At 31.1% G+C, this 7578-nt stretch overlaps 1 pseudogene; it reads left to right on the plus strand.

Moving 5' to 3' along the window:
* Nucleotides 1–2146: 2146 nt before the first annotated feature.
* On the plus strand, nucleotides 2147–3452 carry LOC102590672 (1-aminocyclopropane-1-carboxylate oxidase homolog; annotated as a pseudogene).
* Nucleotides 3453–7578: the final 4126 nt, after the last annotated feature.

Here is a 7578-nt window from a genome sequence, read left to right on the forward strand (position 1 = left end):
TACGGTTGCTCTAAAATTTGGGTTAGACCCATTTCCCACTCAATTTGACCCCCTAAACAAGAATATGAAGTCGGATTTTCGAAAAACGAAACGGATTTTGAGATATATGGAAATTACAATTATAGGTGTTTCCGAAGCACATTTTCGGGCATTTTTGGGGTCGTTTCACTTAACTTGGTTACTTATACTTTACTATCCATGAAGGTGTGGACTCGAAAATGTACAAAAGGTAGATAAAGCATAGAAAACACCGCTTCAGCAAAACTCTCTCTACCAACCTATACTTTCTTTGACTAAATATTCATTAGCCATACGTGAATTTACTATAGTGATAGCATACAAAACTTCTTCATCCATCCAAAACTTTTGGTTGCCGCATCCAAGAAAAAATCAGTGGGAATAAAAATTGAATTTGAATACTGGCTATACATCAATTATTGGCGCTGACTCTGGATTATAAATTCATGATTTGCTTCAATTTTCTTTTTGATGTTTAGATGGTGTTTCTTCTTTACTCTATTTATATTAAAATAATACTTTAAGTTATTTATAATATTTCTAGTGTCCTTCGTAACTATAAAAATGTTTAGAAGGTGCTAAGTCTAAAGTAGAATATAAAGGTTAGTCTTAAAAAGATTGTCTTTGGTAATCTGTTATTTGAAATTAAGGTAATAGGAAAAAAGGTAAAAAAAAATACACTAAATTTTTTTCTAATTTAACAGTGAAGTTTGCTTTCTGGAATTTTTTCCTTTGATGGAACAGGTAACTTACTCTGCTCAGTGTCACAATTGACAAGGTGAAGATATTTTCATTTTCTTGTAGGGAAAGATCCATGAGATACGTGATAAAAATAAACAAAAAATCATTAGCTTGTTTAAAACTCGATCCCAATGCATGTCAACTGGAGCGTCATTTGTGAAGTTCGCTTCAATTATCCTCATCAATGTTCTTGGACAATGTTGTGTCTGAACAACTTAAGTATAAGAATTCTTACTTGGTTATACTTCCATGTGGAAGTCGGATTTCAATTATTTTATAGATGATTTAATTTAGATTCTTTACTAATATGCACTTACTGTGTTGTCTGTAAACATATTGTTTCATTATTATGGAAGAAAATTTTGCTAAGGCCAGTAATATATATTCCACTTTGTTGGAGATCTTGAATGTTATGAACAATGGCATTGAACTGAACTTGGTGATATCCTATAGTTAAAATTCTAAATTTTGCTAATTTGGCTGCTAGCTACCTTGGAGTAATTTCCGACAGTGCTCTACAACTTAATTAGTGTTTTGAATTTGAAACACATTCTTTGGATGTTGCATATCACTTACTTTGTTCACTGATTCCCTTTAGGTCCTCCACACTTGAGGAACGTCTTTTACAACATAGGATTCTGTTAGAAAATTAAGATTTGTCTAGAAACTCTTAGATTGGAGATATTTCGTATTAGATACGTTAGAAAAGTGAGATTTGTCTAGAAACTCCCAGGTTGGAGATATTTTGTAGTACATATGTTAGAAAATTAAGTTTTGTCTAGAAACTCCTAGATAGTAGATATTTTGTAGTACGATATGTAGTCTTGATTTAAAATGAATGGTGGTTAGTGAGCCACATATGTACATAGTTTGGTGTGAGACATTTTTCTTATTATGTGGTTGTAATTCTCACACCTTATCTATAAATAGACCATATTTAATGAAACATCTAGTGAAAAAAATTGAACTTAAGAAAACTTAAGCTTTCTTCTTCACTTTCAAATTTTCTATAGCAATTTACAGCTGCGATTTCCTACTGTTTAAACCTTGTAGACTCAAGTTCTTCTTCCTTTTTGTTATAACAGATTCTCTGATAAAGATAAAGTGACATTGTCCGGAGGCCACGTTGGTATATCACATGAATCTGCTTATCATGAAGATCTGGGATATAGGTGGGGTTGAAATTTTTTAGTGGGTTCAGACACTGACCAGTGAAAGGGACTGAAGCTTATCATGAAGATTTCCTTGTTTACAGCCTCTTCTTTTTTTGTGTACATTAGGAATGATAGTGTTGTGCATAATAGTAATAAGTATTTATATTATCCCCTACTGCCCATTAGGAGCTCTACAAATTAATTGTTTATAACATCCCATCCTAGCAAAGAAGATGGTAATCTCTAGCACTGAGAATTTGGAGGCCACAGTTAATCAGACAAGTAATTATGAAAAAATGAGTAAGTTAAAAGCCTTTGATGATACAAAGGCTGGTGTCAAAGGGCTTGTTGATGTTGGAATCACTAAGATACCTCAAATATTCATTCTACCACCAATAAACAGGACAGATTCCTTGGATACATGTGAAACACACTTCATTTTTTCCTGTGATTGACCTTGAAGGCATCGACAAGATGGATCCAGTCAAGAATAAAAAGGTTGTGGAAAAATTAAGAGATGCATCGGACACATGGGGTTTCTTCCAAGTGGTTAATCACGGTATTCCAATATTTTTCCTTGATGAAATATTATGAGGAGCCCGGCAGTTTTATGAGCAAGATATCGAGATTAAGAAATAGTATTATACTCGAGATATCACGAAAAAGGTGGTTCATGCTAATAATTTTGATTTGTATAGCCCTTCTGTTCCAGCTGCAAATTGGAGAGATTACATTTTCTTTAAAATGGCTCATTACCCTCCCAGTCCAGAAGAATTTCCAAGACCATGTAGGTATATGTTCTGAATATGAATTAGAAAGCCAACCAATAATTGAATATGTATTATGTGGTGATAAAAATTGAGATGTGGTGTTTCGTTAATTTTACAAAATTATTGTAGGGAAATACTTATGGACTACTCTAAGCATATGATGAAATTGGGATGTTCCTTGCTTGGATTATTGTCTGAAGGTCTCGGTCTTGATCATTTTCATCTCAAAGATATGGATTGCGCGGAGGGGCTTGGTGTTTTGGCCCTTTACTATCCAGCATGCCCTCAGCCAGAACTCACCATAGGAACCAACAAATATTCTGCAGTGTTTCTACAAGATCACATCGGAGGACTTCAAGTGCTTCACCAGAATCAATGGGTTGATGTTCCTCCTACGCGTGGTGCTCTTGTGGTCAAGATTGGAGATCTTTTGCAGGCTAGTTCTCTTTTTATTTTCTAATCTATGTACGATCGATAAGAGTGAATACCATTTGCTTATTTTGGTTTCTTTTTTCAGTTCATATCAAATGAACAGTACATAAGTGTTGAGCACAGACTATTGGCAAATAAAGTTGGCCCAAGAGTGTCAGTTCCATGCTTCTTCGGCACAAATTCAATGTCATCTTCAAAGCGTTATGGATCGATTAATGAATTGTTGTCAGAAGGTAACCCTCCAGAATATCATGCAACAATAGTGAAAGACTATCGTGAGTACTACCGTAAAAAAGATCTCGATGGAACTTCTGCACTGTCGCGTTACAAGATCTAATCTTAATGTAATAACTAAATTTATGATGAGATGTGAGAATTTTACTTTTGATGATGGTTATTACCTATTGTATTATATCGTCTTGTTACTTTAAATACAATGTTTGTTTGTAAAGATAACTTAAGTTTTGTTGTATGATGTTGTTAAATCCTTTGTTATGTAATAACTGAAAGTCCCATTTTATATATGTAACAAATGATTTAAAAGCGTTGAGGCTGGTATCAAAAGGAAATGTTGATGCTGGATACAACGAAGTGCCACGAATATTCGTTCCACCAACAAAACAGAGGAATCTGTAAGCAGTTGTAAAACAAAGTTCATTTTTCCAGTGATAGATCCAATTAAGCATAAGAGATTGTGGGCAAAGTTTGAGAAGCATTGGAGACATGGGGTATAAATTCTTGTAAGTCATTGATCATGTCATTGCATTAGTTTTCCTATTGTATAGGGTGAAAATCAATTGAATACATGTGGCACTTGAGGGAAAGAACAAAGAGACCCGGGAAAGTTTGTTAACTGAGAAGGCGTTCTCAGTAAAGGGAAAGCAAAAAAAATGATGCAGGCTAAGGAAGGTTCGGAAGCTTATGACGTGGACAAAGAGACAAAGAGGGACAAAATGTTAGAAGGATCAGGTGCGTGGAGAAGCTCATACAGATCTGAAGGCTGCATGAATATCAACTGGAATCACCCATGCACCCTCCATCATTGGTCTTTGTACTTGAGAAATTACCACAATAATTATACCATCTTGTTAGTCAAATTTATTTTTACTTAGCATGATTAACATTTCTCTGAATATTCCACACAAGTTCATCAAACATATAGGCTTATAGTATTTTCATACCTTATTAGCTTTAGCACCTAAAGAAGATGGAGATGAACATGATGGATCTTTGGGAACAACATCCTAATGATAACACCATATTTTCTTCCTTTGACATAGTTGAAAGCTCTCTTCTAACATAAAACTAGAAGCACATAAACAAACATAGATTAAATAGAGAAGAAAATACAACATAATATAAAAATAGGAAGAAGGAAATTTTCTTTATCTTTTTCTACATTCTAAAAGTGAAGTTAAAGCAAAAATATATAGGCCACAAGGTTGAAAGAGGACATCCAAATTAATAAGTAATATTAAAGCCTTAAAGGATATCCAATGTATTTGAATTGTCTATAGTAAATTGCAAACACTAATAGTAATTAGAATAAGAATTCAAAGAGTTCTTTTTCAAAATTTGTAAAACTTAAAATTCCATATCCGCATCTCATTTTGGATGAAACTCGACTCCACTTTCTTGCAATCTTGGAAGGTGCACAGTGTTGGCCTGATTTTCAGTATCAGTTTCACTCTCATAATTAACAAACCTAATACTTGATTTAGCAGATTCAAGTCTATAATCACACATATTTACCAACTTGAACACCAAATAAGCATTATATTATGTCTTTGGTGACAACATTTTTGTGCCTATTGTACCACGAAAATCTAATTGATTCCCAATGATAAGATATTCCACTTCAAAGAATCTGCAAAAGCATTGCAAGAAACATTTGTAAAGAAAATTTATTTTTTAATAAAATAAAAGATATGTAGGGCTTTAGCTATTTAGTAGGTGTACCAGATACGAATGTAAAAAAATAATTAAAAGATTAAGTCATATGTGGTATTATTTAATTAACTTTTTATAGAATTTTTTTATTTTTACCATCAAAACATTGACAAGAACCAGTGCACCATGGTTGTGCCATATAAAGACCATTATATTAATCTAACAACTCCTATCCCAATTCATTATCTGTGCAAATTTTCCAAGTTGAACCACTAACAGTTATGGAGTCATAATTAACTGTTAGTCTCTTCATCTACCCAATATGAATATGCATATAGAATGCATAATGTAATTTATGATATTTTTGTATCCAGGCCAAATTTCCATAATGTTTGATTCAGTGCATATTAAAATGAAGGTAATAATTATCCATAATTGTACGCTACACATAAATGAAGGTGATATCATCTTTCACATTTCAATATTTATTTGCTTGTCCTTTAAGTTTCTACTGTTACAATAGCATTTATCCGTAGCTTTTAGTTTGTGATTTATATATATAAGACGTCAAAGTGTCAAATCATTTGATTCTTTTCCTTTTTGTCCATAACAATCTACTCTTTTTGACTATTATATTTTGGTCAGCTTCAGCAATAATGTCCAGATAATTTCTTTTTCAATTAAAAAAGCTTTTTTTAACAATTTCTACTATTTAGGTTCTTATATATCTATGGGCTAACTTGTAATATTTTATTGTATGATATCTATCAAGTTAAGTGATCGGTGTTCGGTCTCCAATCTTTGGAGCATCAATACATAATTCATAGAGAGGGAGAAGTCAGTGTAAAGAGAAGAGGAAGGAAAGAAAACTACTTTTTTGAATAAAACCTCTCAAAGGAAAACATATTTGTAGATCAATGAAGTTGCAGATCAAATAAAGAAAATGAAAAGAGATGAACCTGGAATCGCGGCGTGCACCCCATTGCCAAGAGAATGCATCATCACTATATGAAATTATGAGCACTCTCAGTGCTATCATAAAACACTTCTTCCCACTATGCTTATCAAGAAAAAAACTCTGAAATAGAAAAAAAATTCAGTTTGATTAATCTAAATTTACACCATGTTAGATAAAAGAAAATGTTTTGTAGTAATTTTTTTTTTCATTTCCAAGCGTTTTCATCTTACTTGTTTGGATGGTTACTACACAACTATAGTTTCACAATGTATCACATTGTATTCTTTTAATGAAATAATGTTTGGATAGATTATTTTTCATGTTATGTCACATTAACAATTGAAGATTATAAACCTACAATATTATAAAGAAAAATAGCACACGTGGTAAAGTTCTTATATAAAAAGGGTATAGACTTTGATAAAATCTATCTATATATAATAGGAGAAGAAAAGCTGTCACATGTCAGCACCACAAAATTTCTCTATTTTTTAGTTTTAAAATTATAAAAAAAATTAATCTGCATTAGTTTAAAATTTAAATTTTAAATTTTAAAAAATCAATAGATATTTTAAATGATTTTTTAAAAAAAATTGCAAGTTACCACAGTTAATATAGCTCTTTCAAGACGAGAGGGTGTTGCTCGGATGGTAAGCACCCCTCACTTCCAACCCGAAGGTTGCAAGTTCGAGTCACCAAGGGAGCAAAAGGGGTGGGAGCTCCTAGGAAGGGGTAAAAAAAATATAACTCTTTCAATTCTTTTTATTTTTTATTTAAAAAACCGGATTCTACGTATGTTAAATTTTTTTGGACTCTTATTTTTATTCCAATTAGAATATTTATTTTTATCCTATGTATTTGCGAGTATAAGTGGGCAAATGGGGTAATGTGTGTAGTTTAAAAACTGCCAATTGACGAAAAAAAACTGTCATTTGACAAAAAAAAATGCACAAGTTTAGAATAGGACACTTAATTAATTAAAAAAAATAGTTTTAAACTTAGTAAATTAAAATATAAATAAAAATAACTATTGATAATAGGTCATCCAGTTTATCTAATATAGGAGTTATAATTCCATTTTAATTTTTGAATTTGAGTTAAATTGCATATTTTTTAAATTAGAAACTAAACAATTATTTATTTAAATAACTAATCCAATAATCTATATTCTATATATTATATATAATAGGAGAGGTGATAGCGCTTACGTGTCAGCACCATAAAAATCAGACTTTTAAAATAATTAAAATTATTTTAAAAAATTGATTTTAAATTAGTTCTAGAAAATAGGAATAACTGTAAATCTGTATTTATTACTTATTTATTTTAAATCTACAAATAACGTATGTATTCCATTTTTTTTTGGAAAAGTATTTTTAAATTTTAACCATCTTTCCACATCCTCCTAATTTAAAGAAAAACAAACATAGATAATAATAATAAATAAATAAAAAAATTAACTAAATTAATTTAAAATCCGAAAATAAAAAATAAAAATTACAAATCTAAAAGGAAAAAAAATTGAAAACACGTAACAGTGTTTTTTAAAACATAAAAGTAAACAACTCAACTTTTTTTGTGGAAAATATTTTTAATAGATAATAATAATAATAAA

This window comes from Solanum tuberosum, unplaced genomic scaffold (assembly GCF_000226075.1).
Source record: "Solanum tuberosum cultivar DM 1-3 516 R44 unplaced genomic scaffold, SolTub_3.0 scf00163, whole genome shotgun sequence".
Classification (NCBI taxonomy): Eukaryota; Viridiplantae; Streptophyta; class Magnoliopsida; order Solanales; family Solanaceae; genus Solanum; species Solanum tuberosum.